This window comes from Ammospiza nelsoni, chromosome 5, assembly GCF_027579445.1.
Source record: "Ammospiza nelsoni isolate bAmmNel1 chromosome 5, bAmmNel1.pri, whole genome shotgun sequence".
Classification (NCBI taxonomy): domain Eukaryota; kingdom Metazoa; phylum Chordata; class Aves; order Passeriformes; family Passerellidae; genus Ammospiza; species Ammospiza nelsoni.
In genome coordinates this window covers 47,952,803-47,975,555 of record NC_080637.1, presented here as the reverse complement: position 1 = coordinate 47,975,555, position 22,753 = coordinate 47,952,803, and the positions used below count along the sequence as shown (strand labels likewise).

The window sequence follows — 22,753 nt, the reverse complement described above, 5'->3', positions numbered from 1 at the left end:
CAACATCCTTCTCTAAGTCTCTCAGGATGAAAGGCAATGTGCATTGGAAAGAAGTGGCCACTAAGTCTTCTCTCCCTAGATGGTCATCTTGGAGCCAACCATGGAGGTGATCCCAGCTCCTAAAGGTGATATAACTGGTAAAAGCAGTGTGCCCTTTAGCTATTGGGGCTGCCCTCATACAGCCACCCATCCCAGGCTCATGGTGCCAGCACGTGAGCCCCTGAGCTCAGCCTTCTCTTGGGGTGACTTCTGAGATTGCCCAAGGCAGCCTGGGGAGCCTCTTTCTCAGCTGTGCTGAGTGAAGACAGCAGTTGGCTCATCCTGGAATCTCCACCCCCTCTAAACTCAGCTGATTGCAGGCAGTAAGGCCAAGCCTTCAATTTCTCCTGAGTGCCATGAGTGTGCCTTCCAAGAGTTTACTGCCTCTCATTTGCTCACAGTATCTGCTTAAAAGCTTCAGGAGAGCGAAGCAGAGAAATGACCTTCTGCCTCCATCTCCCTTGTACCGGAAGTTATGTGATTGTGAGACAAGGGATTTGGTGTTTGGGATCCACTAGTGCTGGTCCCAGGAGGTGCTGTGACTGCCACCTGAAGAAAAGCAGAAAGACAGAATAAAGAGCAGCAATTAGTCACTTCTGGATCTTGCTGCCTTGTGTTTCTCTCCTGCCATTGTGGTTTACAGTCCCTAAGGAATTTGTTCCAAGAGTGGCCAGCTGGGGTCTGCCTGCCCTGTGGCTCCAGTGGCTGACTGAACCACCACCCTCCTCAGGATGATCATGTCATTGCATCTGCTGAAGACTTGCAAGGACAATGTGTGTTTCCAAAGGCAGATAAAAACATTTTACGTTATTCCAAAGATTGGGGTGAGCCTGGGGGAAATACTCTGTATGTTCCAACAGTCCTGTGGAGAGGAAGGAGGGCTTAAGGCAGGTAGTGGGCACTTAAATCATTTGTCTCGGTCTGTTGAGAGGGAGCTGGCCTTTAGTATGTTGCATAGAATGATAATTTAGGTTGGAAATGGCAGGAGTACCTGGGATATGGTGCTGTTGGTTGATGAGGGAAGAGCAGACAATGGATCTGAGTGGAATTGAGCTATGGCTGGATGAAAGAGATGATAAAAGACAAAATGGTGTCAGGCCTGTAAGCTTTGGAGTGGGTTTGCAGCGGGTTGCTGCGATCTGCCATGGTTGGTTGCTTGGAGGATTCATGTTGCTTGGCAACCCTGTTGTCACCATTCAGATGCAATATCCAAGGAGGGGACACTTTAGTGAATACTCACTGGGAGGAGAAGGGGGAGCTGGGGGACAAGGGTATGTACAATAACCACGTGGAGATAGGGAGCTGGTGAGCATCTTGATGCTGTACAGGGATGTGGGCAGAGCAGGTGATGAGGAGGATAGGCACCCTGTCTTGGTACCGACCAGGGTTTTGAAGAGATCCATGGAATATGACTGTGTGGGGATTGTGGAGCAGGCCTCCTCATGCCCTTGTGAAGGCATGCTGGGCTGTCCAGCCAACATGGTCTTCCTCAGAATTTTGGGCTCAAAGACCCTGTGGAGCATACTTCCATGCTTCTGCAGGAATTGGCTGTGGACAGGAAGGCAGTGGGACAGATTGCCCAGAGAGGATGTGCAGTCTGCATCCCTGGATATTTTCAAGACTCATCTGGTTCAAGACCTAAGCAACCAGTTCTGGTCTCCCAAGTGACCCTGTTTTGAGCAGGAGATTGGACTAGAGCCTCCTGAGGCCCCTCCCAGCCTGAATTATCCTGCGATCCTATGACTGCCTGGTTGGTGAAGAGGGGCTGCTGTTACTTTGTGCTCTAAGATGCCCACAGACTTCAGGCCAAGCACCTGAAGTTCTACAGCACCTCTGCAGTTCCCAACCTTTGCAGCCACTAAGAGAAACTTGGAAACAAAAATGTCACAGATGCAATGACAGTCAGATAAGTAGTTAATACCAAAACCTGTTGTTCCTATTCACCCCCTTGAAGGAGATTATACTTTCATTGCAGCACACAGAGGCACCAAGGAGAACTCTGTCAGCTTTGGGAGAAAGAGATTTTTTAAGGAGACCGCTCCTTCTGATGAAAACTCTGAAAGTGGTCTTTTGAGCAGTAACTCCACGGGACATTTATCTTCTGTACATGTGTAAGATTCTTGCTATCTTATAGTTTGGGACCTATCATTACAACCTGTGACATTGAGACCTGTGAGATTGTGTGATTAGTTATTTCAGCTCTATGCAGTAGAGCTACTGGTAGAGAAGAATAATGCAGATCCTGGTGACAGTTTGGGAGGAGGGTCCCAGGAAGTTAGCCAGTGTCAGTGATCTCATCATGCTGTTCCCATTAAGCAAAGAATCCATACAACTCGGTTTATTTTTTGTGAGCTGGTTTATTTACAGCTAAGGACTTGTTTCCTGGATTACTGTAGAAGCAGATGAGCATAACCAGTTTCCCTATGCATTTCCTTACCTGTCAGGAGAAACCTAACTCTGCTCCATGTTAGCACCATGTTCAAGGGCACCAGTGCCTCTTAGGTAAGCTGTCCTTTCAGGTCACTGGGTTTTGAAGCAGTGCTATCCTGTGTGGTGGGTATCTGCTCAATACTGGCCTGCCTCCAGCATCGGGTGACCAGAATCATCCACTTGTGTCTGGTGCCCTCTACCAGGTATGGCCATTTCAAATGGGGATTCCTGCAGCCACTTGCATGGTCCTCCTCACTTCTTCCTTGAAGATTTACATGATTGGAATAATGACGGTTGAAGTCAGACTTCTCTGCAGCTGTTATGGTGCCCTAGTCTTTTTTTTAGTATTCTCAGAAAGGAAAATTTCTCAGTTTGCATTTTTGGGGGATAAAGGCTGAGGGAGACAGTGGGAATTGCCTGAGGAACAGGGAACTCAGGTTGAACTCAACTGTTACCTTTGTTACCTGGATGCCTGCACCCAGCCCCAGTCATCTTATGCTATTGCATGTTTCTTGTCAGGGATCCTATGATGTGGGATCCTTTTCTTCTGGTGGGGACCTAGTCTGGTACCAAGGCCTTTTCCAGAATCCTGTCTATTCTCAACTCTGGGACCCAGTATATCTGGGCAGAGAAAAAAAGCCATTCTGCCCCCCTTGTTTTTTTGAGGCACTATTTAGATTTTGTTTTCCCCAGCTACAAGTGACTGACCCTGATTCCTGCTTCTGTGCTGCAGACCAGCAGTTCTGGGAGACCTGGACCAACACTCCATGGGTTCATGATGTTCTCTGCATCTGCTAAGGCCAGCAGCAGCAGGTGCTTGTATACATGTGAAGATCTTTGGAGTTGCTGTGCCATGAAGTCACATACATCCAAGACTGCCAGCATAGCATGCAGCCTTTAAGGCCAAGGGTGCAGAGGGACAGCTGTCAGCTTCTGTTGATGGGCAGCAGCCTCGGTTCATCACTGAGGCTGTCACAGAAGGGGGAAGCACTGTCACGGTGTTCACTTTTCATCCCATCCTGATGGGCCCCATGTCACTGCACGCCTTGTAGTGTCCCAAAGGGAGTACTAACAGTTTTAGTTGAACAAATTCTCCAGTTGCTGGGCCCATGCCTCTACAAATTGCCAGCCTGATGTGACAGCTCACCAAATGAAGAAAAAGGAGTACTATGCCATTATAACATAGGCTGTAATGAATGGTTGAATGGGATGTTTGACCTTCTCTATGGGCATTAATGCAGGCACTGTTGGGCGTGTGTTGGATGCCTACATAGTCAGTAGTTCTCTTTGTCATCATGGTCAGGTGAGGCTTTTTTCTGCCTGTGGACAGTAACTTTTCTAGCACATAGCCACCAGCCTGCATTCCAAATGATGCAGCTTATCTAATTCTTGCATCTTTTTCTGGCTGCTTCTGGCCATCATGGACATTGCACTGTGCCTTCAGGTCCTGTTCACTTGTCATAATGTGCATGATCATTCAGTCACCTGTAGCAGCATCCCAGGCTTTGCTGACATTTCTGTACCCTATTCTGGACACCACAAGAAAGTGAGGCCAGCAAGGAGCCATTTCATCAACACTGGATTTACTGAAGTCAAACCTACCTTTGCTCAGCCCAACAACATCACCAGTATTGGGTGACTCCTGAGTTGGAAGGCACTCACAGGGACCATCGAGTCCAACTCCTGGCCCTGCACAGGGCACCCCAAGAGTCACACCATGTGCCTGAGAGTATTGTCCAAACGCTTCTTGAACTCTGTCAGCCTTGGTGCTGTGGCCACTTCCCTGGGGAGCCTGTTCCAGTGCCCAATCACCCTCTGGAGGGGGGAGAAATCCTTTCCTAATATGACACTAAATGACCCTTGACATACAATTATAGTTCTGCCAAATAGTAAATCTCTTCATTACTCTCTCCCAGCATCTCTCTTCTCTCTACATCCCCTGAGCTACACAAGGAAAAATATAACTGAGACATAGACTCTCTCTAATGTTTTTGAGGGTGAAAATCTCTGGGAAGAGTGGCATTAGTGATATCCCTCTTCCTTGTGCTTTTATTTCATTAGGTTGTGGACTGTCCCTTTGTTGTCTGTGACACTGAGACAGTGTTCTCTGCAGAGGCTGGGCTATAACAAAAAACCTGTTAGGCAAAAGATAGGGGCCTAAGAAAGTTGAGTCATACAGGTGGCACCAGTCAGTTTATGACAAAAAAATGTACAATTCCTTCAGCTTGAAAACACATGGCTGTCCTTGGCCTGGGATAAGAACATGACCAACAAGGGCACAACAGCTTGCAGGTTCCCTCATTGTCAGCATGAGAGAGCCTGGTAGCACACCAAGCCCAGGATTCTGACTCTTGACTGACATATGGGCTGGAGCAGAGATGTCCAGCTGCATTTTTGCCAGGGGAACAAGCCATAACTCCACAGGAGTTTAATGTACTTGCGCTTAAAGGGCACAACAAATGACAAATGGCCTCGTTGCAAACCCACAGAATGCAGTCACAGATTTCCCTCTACTCAGGCAAACCTATCTACAAGGGCCAGAAGAAGCCAAGATTTTCACTGTGAGCTGCTTTAAGCTGTTCTTCCAATAAATGTTGCCTTGCTGTAATGCCCAGCCTCTGTCCTTGGGCTGGGAAAGTTGCCAGGGTGTGGCCAAAGCTCTAGGTGGACATTTTCTCAAGATGATGAGGGAAGAGGGACAGAACATCGTGTGCTTTTCTGAATGTGGTGCTTAATAAGGAGCGAGGAAAAGGCCTAGCTCATTCACAGCAAGGGTCCGTATTTTGCATTTTCCCACTGCCAGGGCATAGAAACATAATCAACACTTGCATCCTTGAAGTAACGTGGCAGGTAGAGGACATACTTACAGACTTTCTGGAGGATGGAATCTGGTCAGCTGAAGATAACCTTGGCTCTGAGCTCATAAACACTGTGAAGGGGAAAGAGAACTTACATTTTAGTAAGGCCTGGTCTTGGGGTGAGGTTTACAGCTGAGGTATGGAAAAAAACAAAGAGAAAAACATCAGAGCATGAGACCTTTTGTGGGTAGTGCATGCCATTAAAATGCTGAGGTTTGAGTTTGGGTCAGAACTAATATGAGAGTGAAAATGGGCTGCTGGGCTTCAAAGCTGTTGAGACAAATGCCTCCATTTCAATTTGATGGTAGATTAAAAGATGCAGCTGAAGTGTACTAGAGGTCTTTTGCATATTGCCTCTTCCTAGATATCTAAGTAAAGGGGAAAAGAAGGTGGCAGTTTTCTTTAGAATATAGAGTAATCTGACAGAAATCTTAATGTTTCTTCCAGCCAGAGGGCTGAATTATTGAGTCAGCTGGCTCACTTGGAAACAGCTCAAGCAAAAGAAATCTATCTCCATTTGCATAAAGTAATTTGCCAATGGTAGGTCTTATTTTATCAGGAAGGTGTGCTGGTGATGGAGCAGCAGGATAACCTCAGTTGCTGTAGGTAGATATTCTCTCCCAGGACTGTGAATATTCAGGCTTAACACATGCTTTTCCATCTTTTGAATTAATGAGACTACTAAATAAATGGGCAGAGGAGCAGGTGACCCTAATGCTGCTGGCTCTCAACTGACCATGGACAGATTTTCAGAACTACTTTTAAGCTCTTTAACATCTCTCTTCTGTTTGCCCCTGGGCAAAGAGCTATCCTGGGGGACCACAGCTGCATGCTAACAGAACTAATTTTTCACTTTAAAGTGTGTGTAAAGAAAACATTTGTCTTAAATTAGATGGTCAATGCAAATGCACAATAAATGCCGTAGCGAGCACCTAACTCAAACCCAGTGAGAACGTTACCAGCTCACAGGCTCTTGGCTTCCTAGTGAAATCATTCATGCTTCTGTTTCAAGGAAGGCTTTCAGGCCCGTATTTCTGTGTTAGAAAAGTGATCTGCTTTTCTAACGTCATGCTGCTCTATTTTCAGAATCCTTGACAGTATAAATAATATTTTCCTTCCCTACCATTTCTTCCCCTGCACCCTCTTGGTGAGTTATTGGGAATACCATCTGCTTCACCTGAAGGAGAAATGAGATGAACAGAGAGAGACTTGGTGCTGTTATCAACCCCAAACTTTCCCTGAACAAAAGCAGGGGCTGTTAGGATGTTGTGAACTAGGGGATTTTCAGAACTGTGCTGACAGGGAGCCCGGCTGGTGACACTAACCAACCTGGTCATGCCACAGTGACATTAAAGTGAATCCCTTTGTTGGATATACCCTCTCCCTAGGTTCTTGTGTGTAATAAATGGCATCAAAAGTTCTTACAGAGCTTGGCAGGTGAAGGAGAGCATAGGAGGTGGGTGGGGTTTTGTCTTTGCTTCGTGTACATTGTTTCCCTGTGTAAAGGACTGGAAAAAAACTATGGAGAAAAGATAGGAACCATGTGTTTGGGAGGAAATTAGTAGTGATACTTTGACAGTATTTTTATGCCACAAGGCATTTAAACAAAAAATGCATCCCTTAGGAGAAAACCAAATATTTGTGGACACTTCTGCTGTTAGATTTGGCCTCAGTGGTGACACATGTATTTTTAAGAGTGAAGGGTTTATTTTTTTACCTGCAGTAACTTAATGTTCCAAGTGAGTTTATAATAGCACTGATTAACTGGTACCACTTAGTTTGAGTGAAATATCAGCTCTGATGTCTCTCTGTACTCTTTTTTGCTCCAGACACTTTTATCAGTCTTGGAGCTATTTAACTTATCCTTTTCATAGGAAGTGGTACATGTTTTAGCAATGTCCCAGTGAACAACCATAAAGGATTTGAAGCTGCATATGTGAAGTTGAGGTATTCTGGGTAGTGTTAAGAAATCTGTGGAATAGCAAGTAAAAAGCTAGAAATGTCCCATTGTTTTGTCTAGAGGCCATTGAGATGGAGTAGGGCTTCCTAGCCACTTCAGTAGCATGTAGGCCTTCTGGGTAAGAAAAATAAATCTGCTTATTTATGATAGCACCAATACTGCAGAACTTTGACCCAACTGTAACACACGGAGCAAAGAAGTGGCATGTTATTAACTATTCTATTATCTACAACAAAGCAAGTTAAAAGGTGAAAGCCAGGGAACTTAAGCGACTGAAAACTTATTGCCCTGTATATCTGTAGTGGGCAGTTTCCCTTTTAACACTGGGGTCTGGGAAGTTTCTTGGCATGTGACTAGTTGAGCTTTTGCCTTTATGTGGATATTGTGTTAAAGATCAGACCATCTAGGTAAAGCGGATCCCTGAGGGTGCTTGCAGCAGCTCTCAGTAGCATGAGCAGTAAACTAGATAATTGGTGTGTTGGTTCTCATCCAATAATAATTTATTTCCTGGGAGCAACTTCAAAGCTTAATCCTAGAATTAAATCCCCTATTCCTCCTTGGGATTTTAATTTAGTTTTGAATGCTCTGATGGATCATCTGCTAGAACATTAAAGACAGCTTTCAGACATAAGGGTGATTTTTCTGGCTGCTGTATGCCCTGTATGGAGAATAGGTGAATGCAGGTACTTTGCTGAAGAAACTCTTCTTTAGCTTTTCATCACGATAAGCTGGCAAAAGCCACACTTTATCTTTTACTGAAAGCGGTTTTTCAGTTTCCTTTAAACCGTGAAGGCAATCTGCCTAATCCATTTTGCAGCTCTTCCAGTGAAGAGAGTCATCACTTGAATCTGGAGAGAACCAGTAAGATTTTCATCAACCAGAAAGTTGATTTTAGAAAAAAACCCCCAGATAATCTGTTTGTCTTGTTAGGATTGGAACAAGATGGAGATGACTGCCAGGAGGGTTGTGGTTTCCCATTCATTCAGGTGTGTCAGGAGACTGTATCTTGTTAAGACCAGTGAGATGGGACAAAATCTCCAGCCACTGGAATGATCTTTGCACCCCAGAGGTGGAGAAGAAAGGTATTCCTCAGAGTGATGCAAGGCAGTGAGTGCTTCAGCCTTTCTGCTTCTGAATGGCAGGGTAGAAGGGGTGCCATCTATGGCTAATGTTTGTACCATGCTTTGATGAAATACAGTACAGCATTTGATGTTAATTACTATTTATTATTAGATAGATGTGCTGCCTTTTGATGGATAGGTTCTTCAGTCTGGGTGTGCTACAGGAAGAAGAGCCATGTATCATCTTAGAGAAGTGACACTGTCAGTTTGAAATCCTGTCTGTAGTTCTGCAGTTCAAAAATAACACATTTCCATTTGAAAGAACAAACTCCACAGTTTCTTAGTTTAATGTGCCTGTATTTCATACATAAATGACCATCCAGGCAACCAATTTCAGTGAGCCTGACATTCCATACTCAAAATAATAAAACAAGTCTATAAAGAGACAGAGAAAGCTGTTTCTCCTTTAATCTGCTTCACATTGTTTTTGATTCTGCATGACAAAAAACCAGTCTGCTAGTTGTTAGGATTTCTGGGGCAGACTGACCATGGCAGAGACAGTAGGGGATGCTGCAACTATTGCAGTGTAAAATGATGAGAGCTCAGCTAAGTGTCCTGGTATGACAGCTGAGAGAACATGTGTAACACTTCAAAGCAACTGCAGCAGTGCTCACAATTCCCTTCTGCTGGGCTGCTGGCAGGATGAGTGTCCTCCGAGTGGCAAACAAAGTGATCAGTCTCCTTGTGCCCAGGTGTCCTTGTCTCCTGATGAGATCTCCCCACCAGTGGCTTCTGGCTCAATCTTGCTCTAGAATCTCTTGGTCCTGAACCATGTGCAAAAGAAATGAAAACAGGTTTCATACCAAAATTAAGCTAAGTCCTTCAGCCAGGTGCTTGTGCCACTCTCAGGTTTGTATGCTTGTTTCTCCACTTGCTTTCCCTTAATTAGCTGATAAAATTTCTTCTATGCTGTTCTTTATGCATCGTGACATGGCATCCTTGTTTGTGGACCTGCGTGGCCAATGTTATGGTGATCTTCCAGAACTGACACAGGCCTGGTATCTGAACACCAGGAGAAGAGCACAGATGTATTCAGCCACTTTATAACCTGACTGGCTGGGTAGAGCAGGGCACAGAGCACCGTGTAAAAGCAGCTGGAGTCCTGGTTACCATGCTCTGCAGCCCATGTGCAAACACCCAAAGGAGTGCTACTATGGAAAACCTTTTTATGGTGTGAATTATCCAGAACAATTGATCCATTTCGTTGATTATAAGAAATTGTTTTCTATAGACATGGCTTTTCTTCTACTAATGCAAGTGTGTCTATGTTTGAACAGAGGACCTGTGAAGTGGAAGTCCTTTCCCTTAGCTGCAGACCCCATTTATCTAGGGCCCTGGAAATAGGCTCTGATTTTACAAAGTCAGCAGGTATCAAAGGGTCTTTGACTAAGGGTCAAAGCTCCTGTAGGGCCTTTGGTCCCTGTCAGTGCTGGCAGAGGCTGTTCTGTTGTGACAGAATGGCTCTTCTGGACTGCATCCTCCCCAACATCATCACTGCCACATCCAGCCCTGCTTGCTTTTGATATAAGAACTTTCATTCACATTCTTTTATCTCAGGCAGGACAAAAATACTGTAGCCCTTAATTTATAGTAAACATGAACCCGTTTAAAATAAATCCCTCAATTTGTCTTACAAACAACATTTAAGTGTTTTTGAATTAAAGAGATGTTTGAAAAACTGCTTCCTATCAGAGATGCTATTTGTTTCATTTCATGCAGTTTATTCATCTTAGTTGACTGGAGAAAAAAACAAGCCTACCCAAGCTAGTGAGAGTAAACCCTGCCACAGTACTGTGCTGCTGTAGATTTTGCAACGTTTTTTATTTGGAGCCAACCTCCACACACATTATTTACAATAACTATTACATCTTAATATAAAAATAATTTGGGGGTTAGATGCTGTGCAACATCTTGAGAAGATAATTCTGAAAGCAATTGGCATTTTTATGTGCCTGATTTCAAACTTGTAATTAAGCCAGATTTCTTTGATCAAGGGGAATGTACCCATTTTGTCTGAAAAAAATTGTTGAACTGGACACTCAGGCCCCTAATCACTATAAAGAACTTAGCCCTTATGATTTATTTAGGAGGGAATGATAAATATACATATATATTATGTTTATGTAAGATGTTCATGGATATCTATCAAGTAGAAAGGCAACTAGTCTCATCCTGAAAGTAAACAAGGCTTTCATGTACCATGTAACTGTGGAGTTGTGTACTTTTATAAAGAAAAACAGTTGATGAATTCCTTCATCTTAAGATCACAGGGAAATATAACCTTAAATATCATTGACTTCCTTAAAATGATTGCAGCCCCTTGTCAGAAAATTGTTCCTAGAAATACTTAACCCTCCATTTTGTGTTTCTAAGTAATATGCTGGATGAAAACCACTCCCTCTCTTTTTGTCAAGCTCCTTGTCAGCTTATTTCATCCAGAAGAATGCAGGAGGACTTGTAGAGTCATAGTTTGTCCCTTCTTGCCATACAGAAAGGAAAAAACATCCCTTGGCCAAACCACATCTGCTATTCCTGTATCACTATTATCAGTGAAAGGAATGGCAAAGTCAAATGACTAATCTCTTCAGCTATTAGTAGCTTCTGTATGTAAGTATCACTCTACAGTTCTTTTCTCCAACTGTTCTGAGATAATTTCAGATTACTTTAGGCTTTGGCTAATATGTCTTCCATTTTTACTGAAATTAGAATGCAAAATATCATAGTCACTTTTTAAAGCATGCCTAAAAATGTTAGGAAAATCTTTCTTACAGGAGAACAGCCCTTACCAGCACCCTCAGGAAGATCCAGGCTGTCAAAATGAAAATATTGGTGTCTGCTTTTGTCAAAGAGCTCAAGCACAGATTGGTATTGCTTGTGGTCACTGCAGCTACATGAAAAAATATCACTGTACACACACTACACATGGAAACAGAAATTCATTCAAGCTCCAGATGGCATATTGATATAGATGCACACAGCGCTACAGCCACATTTCTGTCCATAACCTTCCCTACAGACCAGCAAACTCTATTTGCAGCATGTGGATCGATTCTGAGGTACAAACTGAGAAAGGACCTGGGGGTTAAGAGAGACTCCACAGTGGCTCTTTTAGGAGGCCTTCCTCCCTCAGAAACCTTGGCCATATGCATGTTTTGCCCTGCAAATACATACCTGCAACAAAGGTGGAACACAATTCTCTGACATGTGGGATCCAGCTCTCCTTGCCTGTCTTTTGAGCTGCATCTTCTTCACTGCTCCTGGACATAGAGAGTGCTAGGTAGGTCCAAGCAACTGTGTGTTCCTTGGAGGGTGCTTTCAGTGGAGGGATGCAAAGGCTGGACAGTGCAGTCTGCATCGGCACTGAGGCAGAGCGTGTGATGCTCGGCCTGGGGTCTGATTTCCTGCAGGACCCTGGAGCTGGCAGGGAAGCAGGGGGAGGGCTTTCCTCGGTGCTCTTGTTTCTAGGGCGTCACCAAGGACCATCTGAGCTCTTCCAAATCTCCTACCAAGACTCAGACATTGGCAGAGTGGGTGTTTGCAACCCTAGAGTGAAGGACACTGCATTTGACACTTCCACCTGGAAGAGGTTTGCTTTGTTACCCACTCTGGCTTTTCCTGGTGGGAGCAAGACTTACTCTAGGGCCATTCTCTGGTTCTGAGAGGGGTAGAGCACACTCTTCTCAGGCCACCCATGGCACAGGAGGGGACAGGGATGGATCTGTGACCACAGAGTGGATTGCCCTCCTGCAGTGAGGCTGAGAGCACCATGGGCTGCAAGGGTGCAGGCATCTATGGGCAGGGCAGGATGAGGATGAAGGCACGAGTTCCTTTCTGTTCAGGCTGATTTCACGTTTCTTAGCTTCCAAGGGGCTCTGAGAATAGCAATTAAAGCACCGGGCTTAATTGTGGAGTATCCAATTTGGATATTAGCGTTATCTCTGCTCTCACTGCTTTCTTTTCCTCTGGATCCAATTCTGCTGCCTGCCTGCTGGCTGGGTGCCCGTTCCTTTCTTCTCATTATTACTATTTTATGGTTATTGTTAATACATTTTTTTTAAAGCATTCCTGCTCTCGGTTGCTTCCAAACACGCGGGTCGCGGTCCGAGAGGGCGCCGGACGCAGGGAGCCCCGGGCGGTCCCCGCGGGGCTGCGGCTCGGCCCGGCCCGGCCCGGCTCGGCTCGGCCGGAGGCACAGGTGCCGCCCGGAGCGGGCTCCCCCTTCCCCCCGCCGAGCCGAGACCTGCTCCCTCCCGCCGGCAGCGGCCAGGGTTTGGTCTCCCGTTGCCCGTGCTGTCCTTCCTCCACGTCTTCTCCCCCCGTTTTCCCCCACTGCTCACTCGCACAGCTTCCCCTCTCCGCCCCTCGATATCTCCCCCTCCCCACCATTTTCCGCGGGTATATTTAATTATTATTAATTATTAAGCTGCTTTATTAATTCACCTTCCCATGCTTTCCCCACCTCCGGGAGGCATTCTCGGAGCTTTTATATTGCAGAGATTTTTTTTTTTTTAATGTATTTTTAGAGTGATGCTCTGAGCACTTCCACCTCCCCGCCCCTCATCTCCCACCCGGGCAGTACCAGAGAAGAGAATGAAGAAGTTGAGCATGTCTGAGGCGGATCAGCCTTGCAGGCAGAGAGGGGGGCAGTAGCTACTCAGAGCAGCCCGAATGCTTGAAGCAGGATTTGCTGGTATGTATGTGGGTCTGGATTTTATGACAGCTCCAAGTGTGAATCTTTTACCGAGCGACAAAGGAGGGGAAAAGAAATAAATATCTGCGGCTTCATTAAATAAATGCCTGCATAGCTGTAAGCCCTGTCCGGCTGTGCTGGAGGAGGTGGTGGTGGGGACACTCCCAGCCATCCACCCACCCCTAGGAAAAAAAAAAAAAAGAAAAAATCCCGAGCCGAGCCCGGAGAGCGGAGGGTTGTGTTGCCGGGGCCGAAGGAGGCGGGGGCCCGCGGCAGGTGGAGCAGCCCCGCCGTGCCCCCAGCCCCGCGGCGGTGCGGGTGCGTGTGCGCGGCGGGCAGCGGAGCCGGCAGCACTGCAGAGGGGTGGGCACGGCCCGCGCCAGCCCTCGGGGGCTGGGCCCGGGGGTGGGCGAAATGCTGTGCGTGCATGGGGAGGGGGCCGCGGGGGGGGAGCCGCTTTCTCTCCGCGATTCACATCGCGCCCGCTTTCTCGTCTCGTATGCATGCCTATCCCGGGAATGGTGTAGTCAGCCCGTATCTGAATTATTTATAGACTCGTGCCAGCTGTTTTTTTTTTTTTAATTTTTTTTTTAAATTCAGCTTGTGTGCAGTATTGGGAAATGCGTTTTGCCTTCCTTTCTTCTCAATATATTAATGTCTTTGTTGGGGAGCGTTTTCTGTCCCCTTCAGATCCCTCTAATACAGAATTGATGCTTATTTTTCCCTTCAGGAAGGGGACGCTTTGAGGATAATCATGCTTCACAGAAGAACGGCACCGACCTCCAGTTGCATTAAACACAACCTCCTCCACTAGGGCTCCAGGAAAAAAAAAAAAAAAAAAGAGAGAGAATAATTATAAGAATAATCATTAAAAAGGCGAAAGGAATGCTTACTCTGGAACCTGCATTTGATGATCCTCACCACTCGCGCTGAATATCCTCTGAAGTGATTCTCTCCAGCTTTTGAATTTGCACCGCTTCAAGACGCAAGATTGCCACAAAGAAACCTCTATTTTTTTTACAGCCAAATAGGATTGTTTTTTAACTCATTCCCCCACATTTGCCCCCGACCCTTATTCTTCTTATGTGGATATGCAAGCAAGAAGAGGAGACTGGACATTCCCAACATGCTCTCTCCCTTGATCTGTCCGTCTAGAGGTTCTGCTTCTACAAACCAAGGTAGGGAAATTCTTGTTTCTGTGGTTTTGCTTGCAGCTCATTTTGGTACGCGGGTTTGCCCAGGGATGATCACTCACGGTAGAACAAAAGGTTTAGAGATGCTGCTTTTAGAAGCAGATAGAGGGGAAAATAACCCCCAACATTCACCAGACATGTTGATTCCCTCTTGGCTCATCAAATAGGACATGAAGAGAAGGCGAAAGGGTTTGACTTAGGTACCACGTTGTGAATTGGGGGAAAGTCCCTTGTGATTTTTTTTCGGGGGGGGGGTGGGGGGTGGGCAGTGGGCAGGTGGGGTCGGGAGAGACACGGAAGGAGGAACACAGCTTTGGAAAGGGGTGAAAACGAAAATAATTTTCATCCATCCACCCGCAAATTGCCTCCTCCTTTTCACTGGTCCAGCGGCTCCTTGCCATGCTTTGATACGAAAGCAGAGCCGGTCAGCAACAACAGGACGTAGAAACCCGCTTGTTGCCGGGGAGGGTGGTGCATTACCGAAAACCCACGCCGGCTCTCGACCGTGAGCGGCCTAACGCGGGGGCCGGGGCCGGGGCCCGGGGAGTGGCCGGGGCCGCCCCTGGCACCGCGGCAGGAGCCCGCCCAGCGCCGGGGCCAGTGCGCCTGCTTGCGTGGAGGTGGAGGGCTATTTTAAGTCCAAGCACGTCAAGCGACTTAGCCTGAACCTACGAGGCGCTGTATTCAGGCAACTTCACGTGTTTTAATTTATCCCCGTACCCCTGGTGCTATCAGCGGGCATCGTGGCCCCTCTTCGCCTCGCCCCATCCTTCCCCCTCGCCTTGCAGCCCCTTCCCCAGCCCACTCGGGAGGGATGCAAAATGGCTATCGTGCCGCTCGGCTCTAGATACGCGAGAGATACCGGTGCATCCCGACCGTAACGTGACATGTGAGTCTTTCCGTAAGATGGTGGCAAGACAAAGGGAGCCGGGGGGTGCGGGAGCGCCGGGCACAAGGTGTTGAACGTCTCGGGGTTATTTTAAGCCTCAGCCCGTGCCCGCCGCGCCGCTTCGCCGGTCACGCGTGGGTGTGCGCGCCCCCACGCCGGGAGCGGCGGGGGCAGGGGGAGCTGCTGCACGGCCCCCCCGGGGCGGACCCCCGGCACCCTCACCCCCACCGCCGGCCCCTGCCAGGCACCCTCACCCGCATGGCCAGCCCCTGCCAGGCACCCTCACCCGCACCGCCGGCCCCTGCCAGGCACCCTCACCCGCATGGCCAGGCCCCCGCCCAGGCTGCCCCAGCCGCCTCTCCCTCCCAGACCGCAAGGCTGGCACTGGGTGGGGGACGGCAAGGGGAACGGGAGGCGCACCCCACGGCAGAGGGAGGAAGAGGGGGGTCATCCTCCAGCCCCGCTGCGGGGTGGGGCAAGCCTCGAGGCACTCGGAGCCCTTGGTGCATCCCGAGCATGCCGAGGCGGGGGCGCGCCTTTCCTACCACCTCCTTTGCCTGCATCCTTCCAGCAGCTCCTTGCTACATTTCTGCGGGATTTTGTCGGCCTATTGTTAAAAACCAAGAGCGGTTCCGCGTGAAGGGGTTGAGAGCCACCTTTCCTGACATATTCTGGCTGTGCTTCTATAAATATCTAAGGCTTCCCAGGGTATCCGCGCCTGGATCCTCCCTGCCTGAGCTCTCCCTGCCTCGCCGCAAGTGGGAGTAGAAAGTTTACCTGTGCGGAGAGGAGGGCGTGTGGGAGCCTTTCCCCCGTTTTCCGAAGGAATTTCTCAGGCCTCGCAGTTCCTGGATTTTCCCATGACCCCAGCACCGGACTGGTGGGGGATTGTAGCCCCCTTCATCGGCCATCGGTTACCCCCGAGAGCCCCTAGGAGCACAAACCCAGGGGGATGCACGGAAAGGGGAGGGTGGGCTCAGTCCCTGCCCCTCTGCCCCCTACTCTGGGTTTTGCAGGCACATCGGATTTCTCGGGTGCCAGGAGAGGGTGACAGCCGTCGGCAGCGGGGCCAGGCTGCCTGCTCCCCTCGGAGCGGTGCCCAGCTCTCTGCCCGCCGGGCACCCGGCCCGAGCGGGGCCGCAGCCGCGACCAGGGCCAGGCTGTGCACAGCTGGGACTTGGGGAGGGGTCTTACACCTTTGGTGCTCAGCCGTGGGAGCCAGGAGCACCGGCCCACATCCTCACTCTTTACTGCCTTTTGCCCAATCTCTCTGGCTGCTGCCTTTACCTGTGACTTTTCCTCATCTTCTCTGCAAGCTCCAGTATGGGCAAAAGGAGATGTCCGCTACCATTGCTTTCCCCACCATCAAGCACAGCTACCTCGGGCTTTGCAAGCAGTGCATGGAGGCAGCTGATCCCTCCTGAGCTGCCCCTTGGGCAGGCAGGAAGGGCCGGGTGTGCAGCGCTCCCAGCTCATGGGGCGCTAGTGCTGTCCCACACCCCAGGGCCGTGGGGAGCAGAGCAGGGACACCGTACCCTGCCATGACCTGGTGTGCCCCAGCTGCAGCTCTGCAGAGCAGCAGTTTGTTCGTGGGTGCAGGGTGCTCTGCAGGAGGGGAGCTGTGGGTGTGGGCAATTTTCAGCTGCACACCCACGCCGCCCCAAAGCAACAGCTCTTGTCGCCTCCGTTTATCTTGCTGTTCTTTGGTCCCTCACCACACCAGCTTGTCTCCCAGTCCTGGGTGGAGGTCTCAGAGGGTTGGGACACAACGGAACAGGTTGAGGGCAGAGTCGGGAAGCAGCCCAGGGATGGTGAGATTAGCTTCAAATTCCTCTTGGCTCAGTCATTGTTACACAGGTAACAATGCAGATCTCAGCAGAGAAAAGGAAGGAAGCATGGTGAAAGCCACAGCTCCTCTTCCCAGGGACCCTGGGCTCTGATCTGTCGGCACACCTGCTGCAGCAGCCAGTTCAGCCTGTGTCAGTGCTGGTGCCTGTTGTGATCCCTGTGTCAGTGAGACCATTGCTGAGCAGAGGAAGGTGTCAGCAGCGGCACCCAGCCGTCCTGTTCTGGGCAAGGGTCTCAGGACACCAAGATTGTTGGCCGAGTTCTACGTTGCATCTGTACATGCCAGAACATCATGCAAGAGATCACAGAGAGGTGGAAAATACAGAACAGGGGCAAAAATTCCAAGCTGCTATACCCATCTAATAACTGACACTCTGACTTTTATTATCCTCATTTTGGATTTTCCAACTGTCCCTGTATAAAAAGTCTATCAACCTATGAACAAGCACCTGATCCCCAAACCCTAACCCAGAGGGGGAAAAGGTGATAGAATTAATTTATATTTCATATTGCTGGGGCTATTTCTAGTGCTTGGTTTGGAAGAGGGCAGGTGCTTCTGGCACTGCTCGCTTCCAGTGCCAGAGCTGTGGAGCTGTGCTTGGATTCCCACACTGGACTCACATTGCCTGGGTTGGCACCAGGAATCTGTCTCTCTGCAGCACCATGTGGGAGGTCTGGATTTGATTCCTGGTGCTGTTTTTCATTCCCCCAAGCTGGCAGAGGGTGGGAGCACTGTACAGATAGCACTGCTTGTATCTGCAATGGGCTCCATTCCACATTCCCATCCTTAGGACGCACAAAAGCTGCCTATGAGATAGTCCAGACTGAGGTCTGGTCCCCTTCTTGGCCTTTAGGGAGGCCACAACTCTTCCCTGCCTGTTCTGTACTTAGCAGTGTGGTTTGGTGGGCAGTGGCGAGACAGCTACCTTGCAGCTGGAGAACGCGCAGAGGGTTTTTTGAATTTTTACAGTTTTGTTTTTGTAAGCTGCAATTAATCACAAAAAGAAAGGATTAGTTAATAGGAAAGATGGACTAGATGATCTTTCTGAGCAAAATGGCTCAGGGTATTGTGATTGCCTAATCCACCATGGAATGCTCGTAGTATGCACTCTGCCTGACATCAGGCCTGCCTGACTCTTCTGCAGTTCTGTGATTAGCTCTCTTTGATATTTATTTATACTTGAGAGAAAAGCACAAAGTGGTTGGGAGAAGCAGGGCTGATCAGTTGTCTATTACCCTGATCTGTCCTCTGTCCACCCATCCACAAGAACTCTTTACACCAAAGTGAGTCAACTTATTAATTGTCACTTTGCTGCAGTCAGACAGACTCGCTGCTGCCTTGGGTACCTCCCTGCGTAAAATGAAATGGCAGTTTGAAGATCACAGCACTGAAATAAGTAGAAAGGGAATCAGAGGAAAATAAGATATTTGAAGCTAAGCATGGCCCACCTGCTACTACTGCCTTGTCCCTTCTTATGAGTTTTGTCTTTCTGCTTTTTGCTTACAAGGCAAAGCGCCTTGTAATGGGAAGTAAAAAACCCATTTCTCCAAGCACAAAGGGGGCTCCACCATCCCTCTGACCTACCTTTCTTGCTTGTCTGTTTACCTAAAGACAGGAAAGAGAAGATTCCTGGCAGGTATGGACTGATGCTCCCTCTGACACAATTAGTGCCTTGGTGCTAAGTGCCTGGGAACTAGGAGATTGATCTGACCAGGTTAAATGTTAAAGCTACTTTTCATTTTGGGGAAAAAAAAATCCAAGCAAACCCATTCTTTATTGTTCAGGAGCTCATTGCTTTCTTAAGCTGCAAGCCACAAGCTCCCAGCTAGAATTGTACATTGGAATGTGAACTGGTGTGTGTAAAAGTTGACCAAGTGCAGGGTGGTGATCTGTGCAAACCAAGCAGCGTATCTCCATGTGCCTGAGGTCACTGCAGAGAAGAAAATCCCCTCTCTATGCACTCAGAAACAAATGTATGGCACAAGGCAGTGTGCAAATTGTGCAAATTCAAATTCAATTCAAACCATGGCTAATTTGGACCTCTAGAGGCAAGGCTGTCTTTTATTCAGTGTTTTCTTGGAAACAGAAGAGAACACTGACTCTGGGCAGGAGAAGGGACAGACTTTTCTTTATAAATTTTTTACATATACATTGAATATGTTTCATGTGAGAAGAATAAAAAACTTCTTTTTCCATACCCAGGGTCACCAAAAAAAGTGAAGAGTGAAAGGGTATGTGTTCTGAGACTCACTGCCAGCTCATCTTCCCAATACAGCTGGTATTTTTAGACTGCAAAGTATGCTGGGTGGCTCTCTTCCCTTTCTAACACAAGCAATCAAAGACCATGTTTTATATCAATATATATAATCTATATATATCAATATAGATGAATTGATTAAATATCTCGGGGAAAAGAAATTTTGAATGAGAGAGGTTATTGGCACAAAGTGGAAGGGATACTAGCCTGATATCTCTGCACCATTCACTCCATATACCTCAAACCCCATCCACAGGGAAGGTTCAGAACTGAAAAGAGCCACAGAAAGTGGCTGAGGTAAAAGGTTAGATTGCTAGCTCTGAATACTGAAGATGTTTCTGTATTCCCAAAGCATGTGTACAGTATTACTAACATTGGTGTGCAAGGCTGTGCTGAAACATTTATAGGAAAGAAACACTCTAAAGGGAAAAATGTGAATTTGATCTTCATGTTTGGCGGATTATCTGTTCTGATTGCTCCTCCACTAAAACAGGTGCAGGGCCACCAGGTTGTGTGGCCTGAATAATCCATGGGATATTATTCTGCCACTCCTGCACGCCCCTGGCATTTTGGGGTTGTAGGAGCTCACCTCCGGTTAACCGTCCATGGGACAAACTCTTAAGTTGCCTCTCAAGGTAGCAGTCAGCCTAGTCTGCTTTGCCTGTGCATAGCTATTTAGTTATGGAACAGTTCTTGCTTACTGTGCTTCCAGTCTGGATTTTCAAACACGGATCAAGGAATTAAGCAGTGTAGCTACCACCCTCCTCCTCCAAACGCACTGTCCAGCCCATGTGTGAGCTCTGTACACAGAATACAGATTGTATACAATCCCTGTTTGTTCAAAGCAGTGAAATGATCTGTCTAGAACCTATTTACAGATGTGGTTTAGCTCTGCTTAGGTAACGATGTTCTGTTTGAGGGCAGCACTTCCAAGAGAGGGAAGGACTGGGGGGAGTGTGCAGGAGTGAACTAAGACGATGATCACAGAGCAGAGAAAACAAGACCTGTAAAGAAAGAATGAGAGAGACCTAGGGGAGCTCAGTCTGGAGAAAAGACAACTGTGGGTGGATCCTTAGCTGTCTGCAAATACATAAAAGACTGTTACAGAAAGAAGACAGGGGCCAATTATTCTCATTAGTCACAGAGGACAGATCAGGAAATAAATGACTTTAAGATGAAGCAGAGAGAATACAGATTAAACATCAAATTAAATGTTTACTGCACTAATGTTTTAGTGACAGTAGAAGAGCTGATAAATTTGGCAGATTAGCTGTGACTGACAATATTTAAAGCTAGATGTAGGTGCTGAACTATCAGGATTTTGTATCTAATAAAGTCTGTCTCCAGTGAACCTCAGATCATGATATTTGCATGCCTAACCAAACAACTTTGTAAGAAAGATAATGAGGTTGATTTGTCCTGTGTGCAGGAGGGAGAGACTGTCCCATTGGAGGAACCTGATTGGGTTTGCCTCTGTGCAACAAATCTAATATGGGACCTGTAGGAATCAAAATAATGGTGTCAACTGGTGGCACAGCTTGCATGTATCAGGAGCTCCCCAAAGATGCCTGCTTTACAAAACCTCTGGTAGGTTGTGACAGCTCATACTGTCCAGGGGACTGGCAAGAGCTGCAGTATAGAAATCGGGCAGAAGAGGCTTACAAACATGTCTTGTGTGAACGATGCTTTAGCATTTGCAAGCACAGTTCTTGAATCCTGGGATAAGTTGGGCTGTTTAGATTGAGACCATCTCTTTCATTCAGAATCCTCACCTGTTTGTAGCCACAGCTTTCAAGGCTTTGCACTATCACAGCATCTGAATAACTGCTGTGTCAAAACCTGATACTGCAGGGGGAGGGGAGGTTGACCGTCACACACTGAGAGATGTGAAAATTCACACCTTGCTATTGCATGATGTCATTCTTTTGTCTTGCAAGATGAGATAGTTTAAAAGCACCTTCTTTTTACTCCTCTTTGCTGCTTCCAGAAGGAAAAGTGGGATACGGGCAGCCATGAGCATTGTGGTTTCTGAGGATTATCGCTCCACTAGCCAGCCTTCACAGTCACATCTCTTTGTGCTCTGAGTTGGAGGAGCTTTCTGTGCCTGCTTGGCGTTTGGATGAACAGCTCTGACAGTGAAGTTCTGTGAGGGATCTTCCCACCTCGGGTCAGTAGAGCTTCCCCTGCCAGAGGCTGAGATGGCTGAAAGGGCTGTTTTGGACTTGTGAGTTTGGCCAGCATCGGGAACATGCTGTGCGGCCTAAGGCCTGTACCAGTGTAAATCCTCCTGTGCCTCAGCAGAAATGGTGACTGTGGAGAAGCCCTGCTGGTGGATTACACTATTTTAAAATAGAGCGACAAGCATGTAATCCTGACCTCTGGTGTTTTTTTGTGGGAATCAGGAATTTCTATACAGGTGTCCCGGACACACTCTGACCCAAATAGAGGAAATGACACAATACACTCTCTTATTATACTTGGATTTCACTTTTTTGTTTAGCTTCTTCACCTAATCTCTTAGTTAGGGTTGCCACGCTCTTTTGGGATATAATGTATACAACTCTCTCACATGGATGTGGTTTCTTGCATGTATAACCTCTGAAGAATTTGGAGGAAAGGAAACAAATGTAAAACTACTAAATCCACTACTTCAAAACAGACTAGGAGGTGAGATGGCTACTTGAAGCCAGCTGAGGCAGATAAAATCTGGTGTCACCAACCTGATGATAATTTACTAGTGCAAATGCCATGTCCTACATCACAGATTTCCTAATGAACAGAAATTTGTTTTCAGGCGTAAATATAGGCATAGTAGTCTCATGGATATCTTAAGATTGCAGTGGTCCCATGCTGTTACCTCTGGCTGTGGGCTGTGAGCAGGATACAGTGGGGCATGAGTAGGTCAGAGATTGAAGTCTGTCATAACAAGGGACTGTGGTTTCCCTGTGTCACATGAGACTTCTGCTACTCACAGCTGGAAACAAGGTACTGGAGATACACAGTGGCTCTTTGGAATGTGAAAGTTGAAGGTCCTAAATCAATACCATCTGGAAATGAGTTGCAGAAGAACTGCTAGGATCCTAAAGCCAAGGACAATCCCAACTCTTCACAGCAGTGGTTTTGAAGCCTGTGCAGTGAGAAGAACGGCTCCACTGCTGCATGGAAAGGTGTCAGGGTGCTGCCACCTGCCCCAGGAGGAGGATGGAGGAGGGGTTGCTGCTGTAAATTTGCTGCTGGCTCTTTGTGCCAGATAAAACAGGATGTTGTTTAATTGTACACAGCTGGATTGCTGGGGAATTTCTGTCACAGGGCTTTGCTTAGAAATGCATTTGAAGTGCACTGTGGCAGAGGAAATGCACTAGAATGCACTAACTGGCGGCTACTTGCACGTAGGCATACGCTTGTATGGAAGGCTCATGGGAAGGATCTGCTTGTCCCTGCACCCCTCTCTCTCTCCTCCTCTATAA

At 47.5% G+C, this 22,753-nt stretch overlaps 1 protein-coding gene across 2 annotated transcripts in view; it reads left to right on the top strand.

Annotated features, from left to right (window-relative positions):
- Positions 1–13,000: 13,000 nt before the first annotated feature.
- Positions 13,001–22,753, top strand: part of GRIN2B (glutamate ionotropic receptor NMDA type subunit 2B) — a 143,989-nt gene continuing 134,236 nt past the window's right edge. For both annotated transcript variants that reach the window (XM_059472091.1, XM_059472092.1), the window contains exons 1-2: positions 13,001–13,098; positions 13,829–14,276. The gene's annotated coding sequence lies outside the window, so the exon portion shown is untranslated. The remainder of the gene's footprint in view (positions 13,099–13,828; positions 14,277–22,753) is intronic.